The sequence below is a fragment of the Rutidosis leptorrhynchoides genome, chromosome 1, assembly GCF_046630445.1.
Source record: "Rutidosis leptorrhynchoides isolate AG116_Rl617_1_P2 chromosome 1, CSIRO_AGI_Rlap_v1, whole genome shotgun sequence".
NCBI classification, from domain to species: Eukaryota; Viridiplantae; Streptophyta; class Magnoliopsida; order Asterales; family Asteraceae; genus Rutidosis; species Rutidosis leptorrhynchoides.
Window position 1 is genome coordinate 670724734 of NC_092333.1, and position 20420 is coordinate 670745153.

A 20420-nucleotide genomic window follows, 5' to 3' on the forward strand; every position below is an offset into this window, starting at 1 on the left:
TAATTAAAAATAACCCGTAATTAATGCTTGATTAGGGTTTTTGTCCGTGTGTCAGATGGTCTCCGCGAGTCGCGGCAATTAAAGAAGAAAACCCCGCGAGTCGCGGGGTTCAGAAATTCAGCTGACAGGGTTGAGTTTTTACGCGTTTTCTTTATATTTTTTTTTTTTTTATGTTTTCTGTTTTTTTTTAAAATAAATAAAAGGTTTTAAAATAAAACTTATATTTTTATAAACTAAAATAGAAATAAAGAAACTTATAAAACTTAAATATTTAACAAAATCTTAAAAATACTTATATTTTTGTTTTTTCTTTTTATATTTTTCAATAATTAAAACGTATTTTTACAAAAACGAATTTTTAATAAAAGTAACTAAAAATCTTTTTTTTTTTATTAGCGTTGCGCTTCCGGCGTTTAAGATTGTCCCCGGCAGCGGCGCCAAAAATAACTTGATGTGAAGCTAGGTGTATATAAAATAGTTATTATTTTACTAGAAAAAACTATTAAATACGATACAATTTTACACAAGATATTTATTTATTTATAGAATGGATATACTTAAACCTTGCTACAACACTTATAGGCAGTGTACCTAATCGTACAGTAGTGTAGTTTTTAGTAAGTCCGGTTCGTTCCACAGGGAAATCTTTAAACAAAGCTCAACGCTATATTAGTTTACTTTTATAAAAATACAAATATATATATAAGTAATATTATTATTATAAAGGGGGGTTTTTACCGTTTAATGACCGGTTTGTCGATTTTAAGATTTTAGTCGCAGTTAAAACCTAATGTAAAATATAAAATAAATACAAGACTTAAATTAAAGCGTAAAGTAAATAACGATAATGAAATTGCGAATAATAAAAATGCGATAAAATAAAATTGCGATAATTAAAAAGTACGATAATTAAAAGTGCGATAAAATAAAATAAATAAAAGTGCGATAATTAGAATTGCAATTAAATATAAAATAAAGGAAATTAAATATGAAATAAAAGAATTATGCTTATTTAAACTTCCGTAATCATGATGTTTGACGTGTTGATTTTAGTTTTATGCCCATGGGTTAATTGTCCTTTGTCCTGGATTATTCAATATGTCCGTCTGGTTTTTGTCCATAACAGTCCATCAGTCATAAATATAAAGTGCAAGTGTCCTTGTCAAATTATTATTATACCCGAAGTTAAATATTCCAACTAATTGGGGATTCGAATTGTAACAAGGTTTTAATACTTTGTTTAATGAATACATCAGGTTATCGACTGCGTGTAAACCAAGGTTTTACTACTTTGTTAACAATTACACCAATTACCCTTGAATGTAATTTCACCCCTGTTTTAATTATTCTAGTGGCTATTAATCCATTCCCGTGTCCGGTTAAATGAACGATTATTCGTACATATAAATACCCCGCCCATCGTGTCCGATCGAGTGTATATGGTAATTTATAGGGACGCCCAATTGTAAATCTTTATATTAACATTAACAAACTTTCATTTAGTTAAACAAATATAAAGCCCATTAATAGCCCATAGTCTAGTTTTCACAAGTGTCGTTCTTTTGTCCAAACCCCAATTATGGTACAAAGCCCAATTACCCAATTTTAGTAATTAGCCCAACATCATGATTACTTCGTTTTAAATAAGCATAATAATAACTTAGCTACGAGACATTAATATAAAAAGGTTGAACATAACTTACAATGATTAAAAATAGCGTAGCGTTACACGGACAGAATTTCGACTTACACCCTTACAACATTCGCTAACATACCCTTATTATTAGAATTATAATTAAAATTAAAATATAAATTATAAATATAAATATAAATTTTACGTATGAAGAGGAAGAAAAAAGATATTGAAATTTGATCAGAATTCGGTTGGCTTTATAGCCAGAGTTGAAAATTGGGGCTCCGCGACTCGCGGCAAAATGCCCTTAAAACTCCGCGAGTCGCGGAGATGTATTTACAGCTCACACCCTTGGAGTTTCTTGCTGCCGACAGTTTTCAATATATATATATAATATATATATAATTAATATAATTAATTATATATTATATTATATTTATATACATAGTTAACTTGTAATTTTTAGTCCGTTGCGTCGAGCGTTAAGAGTTGACTCTGGTCCCGGTTCCGGATTTTCGAACGTCCTCGCGTACAATTTAATATCTTGTACTATGCGTTTTGAATCTTGTACTCTTGTGATTTCGAGACGTTTCTTATCAATAATTGGAACCTTTTCGATTGTCTTTTGTACTTTTGAGCTTTTTGGTCGTTTGCGTCTTCAATTCGTCGAATCTGTCTTTTGTCTTCACCTTTTATTATTTAAACGAATATCACTTGTAAATAGAACAATTGCAACTAAAAGCTTGTCTTTCTTGAGGAATAATGCTATGAAATATATGTTCGTTTTTAGCATTATCAGTGTTGCGAACGGGTTCGCCGGTTAGCGGGTCAAGTACTCCAAGGTTAGGTGGTAGATTTGGTTCATGATATGGAGTACCTTCTTCCCTTCTCCATAGGGTGAGTATGTCGCGAACCCACCCCCATTTTCACCAGTAATCACGGTAGTTGATTGGTTGGTGTGCTCCTGTCACGCTGTCTTCGGAGTCAGAGGAACTTGGTCGATTCGTAGAGGCCATCTTAAGCGATCACAGAAAAGATTTTTGGTATGAAGAGTTTAGTGACAGAAATTGATAGTTGAATGGTATTCTCAATGCATAATGTGCATAGATATATATAGTACCAGGATCCCTTAAATTACGGAGAAATTTACGAGAGATATCAGGCAAGGTCTCCAGTAACAGATACGCTAAGATATGAATTTTGTCTATACACTTATTCATGCAATCAATGCAGTAAAAGGTGTCTAGACTAAGAATAATGAGCAGGTAATTTCCTAAAGATGATAAGCAGATGATTTCCGACAAAAATGATAAGCGAAACTTTTGACATACAGACACGGTCGAAGTCCAGACTCACTAATGCATCCTAACGATTATCAGTTAGACACACTAATGCAGACTTGGTTCGCTAAGACCACCGCTCTGATACCAACTGAAAGGACCCGTTCATATACATTATAAACGATTCACAATAGTTGATTACATCACGAGGTATTTGACCTCTATATGATACATTTTACAAACATTGCATTCGTTTTTAAAAGACAAACTTTCTTTACAACGAAAATTGACGGTATGCACACCATTTCATAATACATCCAACTATAATTGACTTAATAATAATCTTGATGAACTCAATGACTTGAATGCAACGTCTTTCAAAATATGCCATGAATGACTCCAAGTAATATCCTTAAAATGAGCTAATGCACAGCGGAAGATTTCTTTAATACCTGAGAATAAACATGCTTTAAAGTGTCAACCAAAAGGTTGGTGAGTTCATAGGTTTATCATAACAATCATTTCAATATATTAATAGACCACAAGATTTTCGTTTATAAATATATGTACACTCGCAAGTGTATAAAAGTATTCTATAAGTTGTAGGCACCCGATAACAAGCCTTAACGTTTATGTTTTACCCTCTGAAGTACACCAGATCAGGTGTGTTTAAAATAACCTCGAAGTACTAAAGCATCCCACAGTCAGGATGGGGTTTGTCAGGCCCAATAGATCTATCTTTAGGATTCGCGCCTACCGTACATAGACAAGTAGTTTAATGTTAACAAGCTAAGGGTATATTTCTGGTTTAAACCCACGTAGAATTAGTTTTAGTACTTGTGCCTATTTCGTAAAACATTTATAAAAAATAGTGCATGTATTCTCAGTCCCAAAAATATATATAAAAGGGAGCAAATGAAACTCACAATACTGTATTTTGTAGTAAAAATACATATGACGTCATTGACCAAGTGCAATGTTGGCCTTGGATTCACGAACGTATCAATATTGAGATTCAATATTGCAGGAAAAGTACGTAGACGCAACGGAGATGATAAACACTAGTTTGACTCACGAGCAATACTCCTGAACCATACCCATAACCTCCATAGCTTTAACCCATAATTTCCTTAGCTCTATCCCGCTCGAAAAACAATTTCGAAATCACTCGGACAGCATTCCGTCGTAATATTTTATGTATACTGATAATATCTTGAAATAATACGGAGTAAATATATATATGTAAATCGATTGAGAGAGTTTAGAGAAAATATTTTCAAGTTTCTATCAAATAATGAAACCTATTGAATTCTATTTATAATAGATTTTTGAATTATTAAAGTGAATTATTAAAGTATGAATTATTAAAGTGAATTATTAAAGTATGAATTATTAAAGTGAATTATTAAAGTATGAATTATTAAAGTGAATTATTAAAGTATGAATTATTAAAGTGAATTATTAAAGTATGAATTATTAAAGTTAAGGTAAAGTAAAAATAAAGTAAAGGTAAAGTTTAAGTATAGTAAAAGTATAAAACTATGTACGTATAATACGCGTATAAATATATATAATATTAATTTAAATCGTTATATATATTTAATAAAATAAAATATAAATGTCGTTATCTTTATCATACTGGTTAAGTAATGAGTTGTTAAAAGTGGTTCTAGATATTTATAAAAGTTATATACGTTTTAATAATAAAGTTCTTTTTAAACTGAAAACGTTTTTGTACGTTTGAAACTAAATCAAATAAATATGATAATTTTGTTTTCCAAAACTAAATATATTTAAGAAGCATTTTGTTTAAAGGTTAATATAATGGAAATCGTTATATCATAAAACGTTTTAGAAAAGTAAAATCATATATTTTCATAATAGGTTTCAAGTTTTTAAATTACAGACTGTTGGTGAAGCATGCGATAAAGTTCAAAGGTTAAATAAACGTATGAAATAATCTTAATGAAAAATATCGAGTTACTTAACTTGTCGATATCCAACATCTAAGTTATTTACACTCCACGTTCTTACTTATAAATCACTTTACCATTTTCCGAATGTCGTCAAAAAGAATAGATTACTTAAATCACAGTGGACCTTATAACATAGACCCGTAATCATATCACAATGTATCTGATAAATCAATCATTTGATATTATCTTCTAATTCCATCGATAAACATATTGAAACAAATACGTTCATGTAAAGTATTATACGTTTAATACTTTATTAATATTTATAAGTTATAATATACATATACATATATATATATATATACATATTTATTTATATATAACGGTTCGTGAATCGTCGGAATTTGGTCGAGGTTATAATGAATGTATGAACACAATTTAAAATTCTTGAGATTTAACTTAACAAGCTTTGCTTATCGTGTCGGAATAATATAAAGATAAAGTTTAAATTTGGTCGGAAATTTCCGGATCGTCACACTGTGTCTCTCAACTCTCCACCATCGTTGTTTTTCCCAATCAAAAAAAAAAAACCCTAAGACCCCGTTTGGCTCGTGGAATGTTTTTGGATGAAATGGAATGTGTCAAAGGAATTGGAATCCGAAGGAATTGGAATTGATAAATTCCATGGAATGTGAAAAATGTGTTCTATATTACATGAAATGAAATTGAATTTTATTTTATAAAATAATTAAAAAGTTAAAAAAGGAATTACGTTTCTAAATTTTGTGTTCATTTCCAGACTCACTTTTTCATAAAAAAATAAAAATAAAAAAAATTTAGATTCGCGATTTGAGAACGCGTGTCGAAAACGCGCGTTTTCCGCTGTGAAAAAGAGCGTTTTCGGGCGCGTTGCAAGATCGCACGTTTTCGGACGCGCTGCGAGATCGCGTGTTTCGTATGCGCTGCGAAAATGCGTTTTTACGGACGCGCTGCGAAAACGCGCGTTTTTGCAGGGGATCCGAAAATCCGCATTTCTGGACGTCCAGCGAAAACGCGCGTTTCAGCAGGGGATCCAGAAACGCGCGTTTTCGGAATATGCGAAAACGCGAGTTTCCGGGCGGCCCACGAAAACGCGCGTTTCCGCGCGGCCCGCTTAAACGCGCGTTTTCGGGCGCCCACGAAAACGCGCGTTTCCTGACGGCCCGCGAAAACGCGCGATTCCGGACGCCCTGCGAAAACGCGTTTCCGGGCGCCCCGCGATAACGCGCGTTTTCGGGCGCCCGCGAAAATGCGCGTTTGCTGACGGCCCGTTAAAACGCGCGTTTCCGGACGCCCCGCGAAAACGCGCGTTTCCGGACGGCCCTTGAAAACGCGCGTTTCCGGACGACCGCGAAAACGCGCGTTTCCGGACGCCCGCGAAAACGCGCGTTTCCGGGCGGCCTGTGAAAACGCGTTTCCGGGCGGCCTGCGAAAACGCGCGTTTTCGGGCGCCCGCGAAAACGCGCGTTTCCGGGCGCCCGTAAAAACGCGCGTTCCCGGGCCCCCGCAAAAACGCGTTTCCGGGCGCCCCGTGAAAACGCGTTTCCGGGCGCCCGCGATAACGCGTTTCCGGGCGCCCCGCGAAAACGCGCGTTTCCGGGCGCCAGCCAAAACGCGCGATTCCGGGCGCGCAGCCAAAACGCGCGTTTCCGGAAGCCTCGCGAAAACGCGCGTTTCCGGGCGCCCCGCGAAAACGCGCGTTTCCGGGCGCCTGCGAAAACGCGCGTTTCCGGGCTCCCCGCGATAACGCGCGTTTCCGGGCGCCCGCGATAACGCGCGTTTCCGGGCGCCCGCGATAACGCGCGTCTCCGGGCGCCCGCGAAAACGCGCGTTGCCGTACGGCCCGCTAAAACGCGCGTTTTCGGACGGCCCGCGATAACGCGCGTTTCCGGGCGCCCTGCGATAACGCGCGTTTCCGGGCGCCGGGCGAAACACGCGCTTCCGGGCGCCCGGCGAAAACCCGCTTCCGGGCGCCCGGCGAAAACGCGCTTCCGGGCGGCCCGCGAAAACGCGCGTTTCCGGGCGCCCGCGAAAACGAGCGTTTCCGGGCGCCCCGCGAAAACGCGCGTTTCCGGGCGCCCGCTAAAACGCGCGTTTCCGGGCGCCCTGCGAAAACGCGCGTTTCCCGGCGCCCGCGATAACGCGGGTTTTTACGGGCGCCCTGCGAAAACGCGCGTTTCCAGGTGTGAAAATGCGCGTTTCCGAATGCCCGCGAAAACACGGTTTCAAAACGCGACACGAAAACGCGCATAAAAAAAATGACCCGATCCGCGAAAAAACGTTTCAAAAATGCGACTCGAAACGCGCCACGATAACGCGCCACGAAACGCGACATAAAAACGCGACCCGAAAATTGCGGACCGAAAACGCGACCCGAAAACGCGACCCGAAAACGCGCGTCGAAAACGCTTCCTGAAACCACGCCCCGAAACCGCGCGCCGAATAGTTCCCTGAAAACGTGCCTCGAAAATGAGCGCCAAAAAGGCGCTATATAGTCGCGACCCAAAAAATTCAATGTTGAAAGGAATTTAAATCCATCAACATAGAATGAACATTCCATATATGAAGGAATCTCAAGATTCCAAGGAATATAATTATTATACCTTATATCTAAAAGGCAAAGGCCAAGTGAATAGTAACTCACAAGTTTCACAAACCACCCCCACTCTTTTACTTACTTACATTTTAGTCCCAAACAAATATATACTATCTAACTTTATGGTTTTTACAAACTTATCACAAACTTTTAACATTTTATACTTTATCCATTAAACTCCTCATTCGTTATAAATCGACTACATACTTTATATACTACCTAATAGACAAAAAATAAATAATAGTCGCCAGTGGTGCTTTCGTTCTTTCACTTTTTTTCCCATTTTCCACCTTTTTTAAAAAAAAAAAAAACCCTCATAGTTTGTTCAAATATTAAAATCGACCCCCAAACAGGGAGTAAAGTGTCAAATACTCATTTTCATAAAAAAATTTAAAAAAACTACACCCAAATATTCAACGGGCCATATCTTCTCGCTCGCACCGAGTTAAATTTTTCTGAAACCATCGTTAAACTCGAAACAATTTTAGGAGCACACTGTCACTAACTATACGCAAATCAGACGCTTTTTAAAAAACGCTAAATATTTGAGGTACTTTTCATACACGTCGATTTTGCGTTAAATTTTTAAAAGTCGACAATTCCATAGTGAAACGCGGAGATGTACATATATTGTTGTTAATTTAAAATAACATTTAAATCTTTCACGGATTATACCTTTTAGTTCGACTCGAGTTGCGCTTCAACGATATCATCGTTAGCCACAAAATAATTTTACAAACTAAACGCAATATAATACATTGAAAACTGAACCCCGACGCGAAGCGAGGGTTCGAACACTAGTTCCAACCAAACGGAGCGGTCTAATAAATAATTCCAATTCTATCAAATTACTTTGTAATTCCACGAGCCAAACGGGCTAAATCTTTCAATTCCAAGAAATAAGAATTCAAATTCAAATTTAAACTAATTCAAACCCTAAATCTGATATTTAATTTATTATTTTCATCATACAATCATTGTGCTTCAGATTCAGAAAGCAGAATCAAAGGGACTTGTGAGAAGAAATTAAAGGTATGTAACTTTACTGTCAAATTACATGATCAGATTAAGATTTTACAAAATGGGTTTCTTTCATCTTTCTCCGTGAATATTCGATTCTGATATGATCTTTGTGGTTAATTTTATTTTTATTTTATTTATTTATTTATTTTATTATTATTTTTTATTTTTTTTTGCTTTATGAAATTTCATATTCATCTTACTAATTTTTGCTGAGATGTTTAATTTCGTAGGTTTGAAGTAAGATAAATTATTGAGTGTAGGTCATCCTGGAATGATTATAGTTTAAATTGTCACTGTAAGTTATTATGATTTTTTATATTCACATGAGGTTTAAAGAGATGATTTAAATTTGTAAAGTGATATTTATGGTGATTGCGTTGGGTAGTTTCAAAATTTCTTAAGTTGGTTTTGCACACTAGGTGTTTGTGGTTATGTTTTGCTATATGATATGTCTTCACTTGCATTGTTCGTGATTGATTAGATTCGTAGGTCAAAACATTTATGTGTTTTTGAAGTTTTATGTCGAAGTGTATTACGTAGTAGTAATTAGTAATGGCATTATTGTTAATAGACTTCAATGCGATTATTGATAGTTAATTTTTTTGAAACTCACCTAATTATAATTATGTTTTATGTAGAACCAGTATGAATGATGGATGTAGTGGATATTAGGTTTAGTTCACTTTGATCTTATATTTTGGTAATGATGTAGTTAATGACGGATGTTTGGATGTAGAACCAGTATGAAGATCACTTATGATATGCCTTTACGTATTGTTGTTGTTGTAGTTCATACATGCAGGGGAGGGTATGCATGAATTGACATTAGTTGATAGACCAGCTATTCCCTGTAGATCATGTAACACTTCAAAATCTGAAGTTGACAGGAAGAGGTGATGATATTGTAAGTTTATATCCATATATACATTTTTGTTATCGAAAGTTTTGTTGGCGGTTAATTTTAAAAATTGAAGTATGCTGAATTCACTTGATGGTTTGACAGTGTGTTGATTTTATGCTGTTTTATAGTAGTGTTTTTGGTGTTGATGCTTTTAGGTGGCTATGATTGAAGCATACTTGCGAGCAAACATGTTTGTCGATTATAGTGAGGTTAGTCCCCTTAATGTTTAGACCTATTATTGTGCACTCACTAATCATTAATAATGATGATGTGAAATCAGCCTCAACAAGAGAAAGTATACTCATCGAACTAAGTAAAGTTGAACCATGTATTTCTGGTCCCAAACGGTATGCCGTTTTGCAGTTTTGTGCAATATTCGTTTCAGGATGTATACTATTTCTCACATTTTCTGGAATCTATACTTGGTATGGGTTTCTTGATTTAGTTTTCAGATGATACCTTGGTATTATAATTTTACCAAAAGCCATGACTTGCAGGAACATTAAGTTTTCAAATAGTAATCTTAATGCGTCCATGATAGTATACATTTGAACTTGCATGAAATGGGAGTTCATTCTTATGTTAGGTATACATGTTTACGATTTTATACATGTTAGGATCAAATAGTGATTATCCATTGCATAAAAAGTGTTTGCTGAAATTCTTGAGACAAAAAGAGTTAACTTTTTAAAGTGATTATCCATTGCATATAATCGACTTTTTAAAGAATAGTTGTTATGGGTTTGTTGAATAATTTTGTTTTTATAATACTTTTTTTATATATTTACTTATGTTTTGTTTCTCAACCTCTAATGAATTATAGTTGCTAGACAATCTTACAGGTTAGCCTTGACTCAGATGCCTCCCAGCACCTTGGAAGTTGATAACCTTCATTTTAAACTGTGCGTGTGTGTGTTTGGTTTTGACTTTATAACTGTTGGCTTTTGTGTTTAATTTTCAGTTATGTGTAAAATGTGTAATCCTAACTTTTGTGCTTGATTAGAATGTTTATGATGGTGTAACATATAGAAGCAGGGGATTTGGGTTTACAATCAAAAGTATTCAGGAAGCTAATGAAGCTATTGCTTTTTAATGGATATGTAAGTATTTCTATCTATTATTTTAAATGAATACTGACTAGCATTTTTGGTAACCATTTTCAGTGGGTAAGATGTAAGTTACATGCTCTTTTGATCCATTCCACCACCATATTTGTGTTCTGAGTTTTAATGGTTTAACTTTTGGAAAGGAAGTCTTGAAACAATATGATACATTACTTTTTAATCTTTTTTTTTAAAAGTTGTGTATGTAACTTTTATGTACGACGGTTGCAGGTTATTTGAGCTGCATTTGGTGTTTGGAGTTAAAGGTTTTGGCATCCACTATTCTAATTTTTTTTTAGTTTACTTTAAAACATGTTATTGTCTACGTAATAATAATCAATGATGTGTGGTTTCAAGCTCTTGATTTAATTAGAGGTTGGAACCTTCAAATACTTACAGTCTCTTGATATAATCAGGAGTATGTGTGTTGCTATGTGATTAGCCTTTTAGCAGTCTTAAAGGCTACAAAATGTATTTTTAGTGTTCATGGTTAAAGGTAAAAATTTTATACAGTAGCATGCCAATTTGGGCTGTATATGATCTCAAACGGGTCAAATGAGTCGGGTAAAAAGTTTAAGCTAAAGGAGGAACGAGTTGAAACGGGTCAAATGAGTTGGTATGGTATGTTTCTTTCATTGATATGATTATAACATTTTTCGGTTAACTTTGTATTAATTTCTTTATTGGATGTCGCTTAATTGTGGTTCGTTTTATGGTAAGCTTGGACTTTTAGTTGTGGTTTACACACATTGAGTTGCTCTTAGACATCCTGGATCCAGATTTTTTGTTAGAGAGTATCGGTATCGGAGCTTAGATGCTATGTTGAAGTGGTTTGCTGCGGCAAAAAACAAGGGCAAATTACATAAAAAGGTAACATATTTTACATATTTTCCTATTTTCGGTAACCTATTTCATTATGTCATAAAAAAAGGATTCTATTTTCAAAAGTTAATCAAAAAGAAGGGGTCTCGTTAACTTTCTCCGTTAAGTGCCACAATGGCATTCCACGTCACTTCTTTTTTCCACGTAGATTGCTTAACTGTTCGAGAGTTGCATTCCACGTCATCGGTTTCAGTTTAATTTTCTTCTTTAGCTACCAAACAAAATATTAAATAGAAACTAATTAATAATTCAAATCAAATCAAAACCAAATCTAAATCTCCATCCTTTGTTCTGTTGATGGGTAAAGAAACATAGATGCAACATATGTAAATAACCACATGATTTCATACACATAACCACATGATTTCGTCGAAGTTTCAATCGGAAAGAAGTAAGAGTGAATCTCCGGCCATGGATCCGGTGGATATGATGGTTCATATTTCGGCCAAACACCACCATCAAATCAATTCTAAATGGATGACACTAGATTTGAATTAACGAACAGATCTGATGATGGATGATGCCGTCGAATCGGTTTAGATCTGATGAATCGATGACTTCGTTGGATGAATCAATCACCAGAATATACGAATAGATGATAATGAAGATGGATAAAATGATTGTTAGTTGTTTGCAATCGATGATGTGTGTAATCAATTGTTTGCTTGTAACTTACATCAATTATTTGTTGTTTCTAATAGTAGTATTCTGGTGAATTTATGTCTATGATGATGGTGATGAAACAAGCGATGATGATGATGATGATATTATGAAACCATTGATGATATTTTTCACTCTGTATATGCTTATGATAAAATATATATATATATTATATATTGAATTAAAAATGAAGTGAATAAACTTGATTACATGGAATTGCCACCGTGGCACTTAACAAAGAAAGTTAAATGAGAACTCTTTTTTTATTATCTTTTAAAAGTAGAATCCTTTTTTTAGGATAGAATAAAATAGATTACCGAAAACAGGTCAAATATGTTACTACGTACTATGTAATTTGGGCAAAAAAAAAAAAAAAAAAAAAAAAACAAAGTTGTGAACTTTTATGTAATGGCTAGTTAGCTTAACTAAAAATGTACACGGGTCCCTAGAAACATATAGCATAGACTGAACTTTATCATTCTATAGTTGGCATGCTTTAGTGATGAATTATATAGTTTTATCACTAAATTTCAACCATTACATAATATGGGTTCAATTTTACTTTGAATATAAAATAAAATTAATAGAAAGAAAAAGTTAAAACATGCAAGCTACAATGAAAATTATTTTTTATATAAAAACTATATAACTATATCCTATATAACTATATCCGTGATTTCATGAGTCATTATTTCATGAGTCATTAAATTAGTATAAAATATATATGAATACGAACCTTGGTCGAGATTTAAAAAAGGGTTTTAAAAAGGGAAATAAAGTGGAGAGCTGCATAGGTTTAAATAAAGGTATTAAATAAAGTGATGGAACGAACCCTGGTCGATAGATTGTCACTAAATAAGATCAAAACACCAACCGGGTAGGGGAGTTGGTTTGTATAGAAAATGAAATATTTTTTTTTAAAATGAAATATTTAACCCAAAAAAAATGCGTGACAATAAACATGAACTTGCTGACGTAATGATAACGTTCGCAAGTTGGTATTTTTTTTATTTTAGTATATTTATATATATATTAAATTTATATATTATATATATTCATTATATATAATACTAACTGTAAATATCTTGATTGACCATATAATTTTGTTTATGTTTGTTAAAAACATAACAAGCCAAAGACACTGGTACCACTTTAATTGTTATCAATAAAAAAATACTCCGTATTCAATGATTTTTTATTAATTAATTTATTGAAGAAGAAAAAAAAATAGAGAAATAAGTACGCAAGTACGTGCAAAGACATGTTTTGGTTTATATGAATCAGCATATATAATCAGTCGGCGCTACTAACAGTTAACCCAAACCATAATTAAAAAAAAAATATTTTATATTAGCTGAAGCACCAAACGACAAACAAACCTATTCTAGGAATTTTGTTGAGTTGGAATCTTAAAAGTCTCATCTGCTATTCGTTTAGTCTTTGCTCCATCCGGCGAAGAGTCTTCTCTTCTACAATGAACCAAACAATTTGTTAAAAATAATAAAGTAAACCTCCTTCAATCAACAAACTTATATTTTAATTGATTCAATAAAATCGAAATCTTTTTGGTATATCAATTTAGAACAAAAAAGATTGAAGCAAAAACTCTTTCAGGACGTTCCAAATAAACCGAATTCTTTCTTTCAGATAATTTTATGTTTTGTGGAATCGATTTGAAGTTTAGAAAGAACGAATTAGAGGAACGTACTTGTAACTTGACGTGATTTCCATCTGTTAAGAGTAACGATCTAGGGTTTGGAATCGTTGTTGAACCGAAAAATTCTAGGGTTTCTATTTGGGTTGGAATCTGGTGAACCGAAATACTCTAGGGTTTCTTATGGCGAGATATTTGTAATCGCCGACATAGTCGGACTGAAATGGATTGTTTGGGCCTGGGCCTAGTCCTGGGGCCGTATTTATTTTTTATTTTATTTAAGTTTTATTGTCTAAATGAATTTTTGATGTTTGTGATATGTGGTGAATAACTGATTAATGATAAAAAAAATTACAGATTTAACCGTGCATGTACGTCGGTTATAGTCAGTTATGTTAACAGTTTTAAAATTACAGATTTAAATATATACGAGAGCATGGCCGGTAAAATACCTCGTAACGCAATGTACGAAATGCGACATTGGGTGAACTTCAAAGTCATATGATAACTTTGGGTGCAATGTTGTAGTCCCGGAAGTCAAACTTCTAGCATCTAACAAAGAGTGTTATGTCACTAACACTTATACTACAACACAAGATTTTTATACCCCATATAGTATAACGATGTTTTTTAAGCTAAGCTCGACATTATTGGTTTAGACAATATGAACTTTGAGATGCAAACATAACAGATTTTGTATGAATTTGATTAGTAGCTACAAACACTACACGTTTCATGTGAACTCTCCAATTAAACATGCGCCGATTCAAGTATTATGTTTCATGTGAACTCTCCAATTAAACATGCGCCGATTCAAGTATTATTATAAGGGGCTAGTATACCTGGCAAACGGGTCGAGATGGGTCGGGTTGGGTCGGGTTGGGTCAAAGATCAAATAGGTTCGGGTCGAAATGGGTCATGGGTCAAAACGGGTCAGAATTAAAATGGGTCGAACGGGTTGGGTCGAGACCCGGGTCGAGTTGGGTCAAGACCCGGGTCGGTTGGGTCGGGATAGTAAAAATTTTCTTATTTATATTTTTTGATGTATCTCTTCCGAAAATGGGCGCCGAAAACGCGCCCCGAAAACGCGCGCCCCGAAAACGCGCCCCGAAAAACGCGCGCTGAAAACACGCGTTGAAATCGCGCCCCGAAAACGGCCGACCAAAACGGGCGCCGAAAGCAGGCCCTTAAATCGCGCGCCGAAAACGCGCGCCAAAAAACGCGCGACGAAAACGCGCTGAAATTGCGCGCCGAAAACGCCCTCCGAAATCGCGTTCCCAAAAACGCGCCCCGGGCTAGTATATTCAAGCTAGTATTATTATTATTATTATTATTATTATTATTATTATTATTATTATTATTATTATTATTATTATTATTAGATAGAACTACTAAGGTTGTGAAAGACGTGAGACGGAGTCGAGACGGTTGGGTTCTAAAAAGGTCGAGACGTTCGAGACGGGGTCGAGACGGGAGTCAAGACGGGACCAAAATTGTCTTTCAAATATATAAGTATATAAATATAAATGTATATATGTATACATATTTTTTAGCCAAAAACTTTAATTGACAATTTTGTACTCATAATCGATATCATCGTTAATTTAATACATAAAGTTTAAACTAAAATACGACAAATTTGACCGATTTTACCGACTTCCTGCCTTTTCCGAATTTTGACAGACTTTAACCCGATTTTTTCAACTTTGACCATAATTTTGATCGTTAGCTGTCATTTTAGACGGTTTTCTTCGAGACGGAACGGGGTAGTCAAATCGTCAGAACGGAAGTTGCCACGCCTTGATACGAGGTCTTTTGCAACAGTGAAACTAACCCATAATTAATCCCTACATCATCTTCTTAACTGTCACTAGGGATGGCAATGGATCGGATATGGATCGGGTGGTCTCATATCCACATCCACATCCATTTAATTTTTTAAATCCATATCCATATCCATATCCATTTAAATATAAATCATCCATCCATATCCATATCCATTGGATTAAGCGGGTTAATGGATATCCGTTGGATGTTAAGTATTTATAAAGATATTCTTATTTTGTAATGAAATTATCAAAGGATATTTAACAAATCTATGTAATATATGTAAGATATGTGAATTTAATACTAGTTATATAGTTATATCTTCATAATTTATATTATTGATAACATTTTAATAGTTTATAGTCTACGTGTACAAGGATATGTGATATGTATATGCATATATTAAAAGAAATATGTATATATTTATACGTATTTCGGGTGGTAAATGGATATATCCGTGGATGGTAAATTGACTTCCATATCTGATCCACTAATTTTTCACATCATCCATATCCATATCCATATCCGTTTATCATCCATTTAGATCATCCATATCCGTGTAAATGGATCGGATTGGATGGATATCCAATGGATCGGATATCCATTGCCATCCCTAACTGTCACACAATTAATTAGTTTTTTATATTTATTTTAAACTGACACAAATTACATTTTAGTTAAACAACATTTTCATTAATATATACAAATACGGCCGTATTTTATTAAAAATAAATAAATAAAGAAAACAAACATAATTTAAAACATAAAGTAAAACACAAACTACTCCTAATCGTTGTCATCGTCTCGATTTATGCAAATACCCCCGCAATCTTCTTGAAAGCCGGCTAGTAATTTCTTGTCCGTTTCCGGAATATTTGGAATTGGGCGGTTGAGTATCTCGAATTCTTTAAACAACAATTTCTTCCTTGCCACATCTTAAACGGTTGTCAATGTTTTGATTTATGTACTACGCGAACATCCTCGTACGTGCATCGAGAGGAAGTAGCATCAAAACGGTCAAAACTGACAACCATGTATGTATTTATAGTGTAAAATGAGTTTGGGTTATAGTTTTTATACAAAAAAATAATAATAAATAATAATAATAATAATAATAATAATAATAATAATAATAATAATAATAATAATAATTTATTTCATTTTGTAGTCGTTTGAGGCTTAAAATCACTTCATTTTTTATTTTCTAGCCGTTTCAAACGGTCAAAACTGACACCGGGTGGGGACCACTCTCCAAAATTCATTTGCCAAATCGATGGTGAACCAGTTTAACGAGCACTCCTTACGAGGCGGTATCTATGGCACCAAGCCTTTAACATACGCTACATCAGTCGATAACAAGCACTTAACTAACGATAGGCACCGGTCATAGGATAGGCTTGTCAAAATTAAAATCACCAATGTTTTATGATCTACAGTTGTATTAAAGGATAAGTAGGTGTTACCCTTTGAACCTTCCCTTATGAAATTTACTTAGTCTCCTAACTCGCATTAGACGTGGTGTCTTTGAACCGGTCTGCCATTTGTGTAGACGACAATACACTTCACACATAATTCTCCCTGACATAGTCAAGTCCTCATAGTCGTGTTCATTATGGTCTTGAAATACTAGTCTGGTTCTGCGACATCTATTAGGAATTATGCACCATTAATTCCATTGGTAGCGACCTCAATTCTCTCTCACATAGGTGATCTCTTAAAGACCTCCAACTACTATAAGCGTATATCTTTAGATTTCATTAAAAGCCAAAAGCTTAGCCTCATATAATGTCACTGTTATTAATTAGAATGGATTAGGAAGTTGAATAACTCCCTCAATTAGTTTTGGAGGTTTATGAATTCCCCCACAGTGACCACCCGTAACTTATACAATTAGGTTGTCCTATTGAACCCACATCTTGGGATCTTCAGTCAACTAGGTTAGTTTTCCTTCATATAAACCATTATTTCAAGGGCTTTAGTCTCATTTCACAACATAATCTCTTCTCAACCTCATGGTTGTCGAACCCGAATTGTTATCATTTAACTCTACAAAGTTAACTAAGATAACCAACAAAGAGATTAGTTGTTCTTTTGTAAATATATTGACTATGTCAATCTTAATTACCATTATTGGCTCAATAGATCTAGAATTTTAACATGAACTAGATGCTTACCATGTACCCTTCCAATTAATCATTTATCATGAATAGTGTACTTGATATCAAAATGCAAGACACCTCCACATTTCCATGGTTTTGTGTTCAACTTACCCAGCTAGTGGGCTAATGCTTTTCTTTCAAAGCTTCCCCTACATGTATTGCAACATGATATATAGTCAACCATAATCATATACATCAAATATGATTCTAATCAATGACGTAGTCAAATGTCCCCACATAAGATTTACATCCTTTGTGTTCCAGATTAATACATATTGAATAATTATCAGGCATATTCTAGGTTGGACCTAGAGACGTCGAATTTAGAAAACGTAACAAAGTTTTCGCATCAAACTACCCTTGCAAATCTGAATTCTAGTTAATTAATTCAACTTTAAGCATAAAATAGTCCAAGGGGTTCGGTTCATGCAAGATCAACAAATAAAAGGGGATTTAAGGGTTCCTTGAGTTTAACTCTCCGGTCCGGAGTACCGTGAGTAACCTTCATACGAGATTATGATCTCAGAAAGGGTGGTTAAACATGACCCACCAACATTCGGGTTAGCCGGAACTAATGGCTCAAGGGCGGTGTTAGGATTTATGTTATAGCAACGTTACCTGAAACCACAAGGAGTGTTAAGTAGCTATTCCGGTTGTGCGGGTTAGCTAGTGTTGTATGGTATGTTGAGAGGATGATATACTTGGGAGTGATTTCTGATGAATTAAGATAATTTCGATTGATGTTTCCAGCTCAAGTTACATCTATTTATATGTATGAGTTTTTTTCCCTTAGTGCCACGTAAGGGGACAAACAGACATGTTAGTGGCACGTTGCTTTGTTCTTGTCCTTTTGTTCCGTAAAGATGCAAAATGTGCTGCCATTATCTTAGTGTTGCCCCCTTATACCCTGCTGTCATTTCTCAGCCGTTATGCAATGTCAGGATCATACCAACCTGTTACAGTGTCCTTTCTGTTTTAGTGTCGCCATCGTACGCTTTTAGCCTTGCACGTACAAACTGAGTGATGCCATGTTTAAACTGCGCGACCGACATTTGATGCATGTCATTAGAAACTTATGTAACTATCACGCGACTCATTGTGGGATGATGTGCGACATTAGGATGTTGCGCGATGGATGTGCAGCTATGCGCATCATTACAACTCAACATTCAAGATAAATATAATAAAGATAGATATCTTTATGTTTATAAATATCTTCAAAGTCATCGATTTCCATATACATTGGATTTAATCCACATCATTATTGTCAATAAATTTGTATGTTACTGAATGAAACTACGATTTTGTGTGTACATAAATTCCACACAATGGAATATTCGTTGTTAATAGATCCCTGTATGTGATCAACATTAACATGTCTAAGTCTAGCATGCCATAGACTTTAAGACCAAAACTTGAGAATAGAAGATGCATCATTCTAATTCCCCACAACTTGGAATCTCATACCATGTTTCTTGTAACAATTCTTATTTAGACAAAATCCATTTGAGATTAAACACCATCACGAGTGTCTTATAAACACTGTCTCTTATTCATCATTCAGTCTTACTTCCTTCGTATGCATAATGATATGCCACTTATGAAGGAGGGTTCTTTAATTCTCCATCAAGAGAATTTCTCTTGGACATCTTTAAAGTCCATATAACATAACTCAATTTATCATCACAGGACAAATTGAATTACTTCCAACATCAAAATCTTGTGACGTTTGTGAAGACCTGTCCTAATCCATCCGGACGAAGTCCATATCGATTATAAATGATTCACAACAGTTGATTACATCGCGAGGTATTTGACCTCTATATGATACATTTTACAAACATTACATTCCATTTTAAAAGACAATCTTTCTTTACAACGAAAATTGACGGCATGCATACCATTTCAGAATATATCCAACTATAATTGACTTAATAATAATCTTGATGAACTCAATGACTCGAATGCAACGTATTTTGAAATATGACATGAATGACTCCAAGTAATATCTCTAAAATGAGCAAATGCACAGCGGAAGATTTCTTTCGTACATGAGAATAAACATGCTTTCAAGTGTCAACCAAAAGGTTGGTGAGTTCATTAATTTAACATAAATAAACATTTCCATCATTTTAATAGACCACAAGATTTTCATTTCTCATAAATATACGTTCCATGCATAGAGACAAAAGTAATCATTCATATGGATTGAACACCTGGTAACCGACATTCGCAATATGCATATAAGAATATCCCCATCATTCCGGGATTCTCCTTCGGACAAGATATAAATTTCGAAGTACTAAAGCATCCGGTACTTTGGATGGGGCTTGTTGGGCCCAATAGATCTATCTTTAGAGTTCGCGTCAATTAGGGTGTCTGTTCCCTAATTCTTAGATTACCAGACTAAATAAAAAGGGGCATATTCGACTTTGATAATTCAACCATAGAATGTAGTTTCGATTACTTGTGTCTATATCGTAAAACATTTATAAAAGCAGCGCATGTATTCTCAGTCCCAAAAATATATATAAAAAGGGAGTAATGAAACTCACTATACTGTATTTTGTAGTAAAAATACATATGACGACATTGAACAATGCAGGGTTGGCCTTCGATTCACGAACCTATATCATTTGTATATTTATTAGTATACATGGTTGTAATCGAACAAATATATATATAAATTTACTAGTTATATCCTTTTTATATAAATAATATACTGTTTCTTATATTCATTTTGTTAT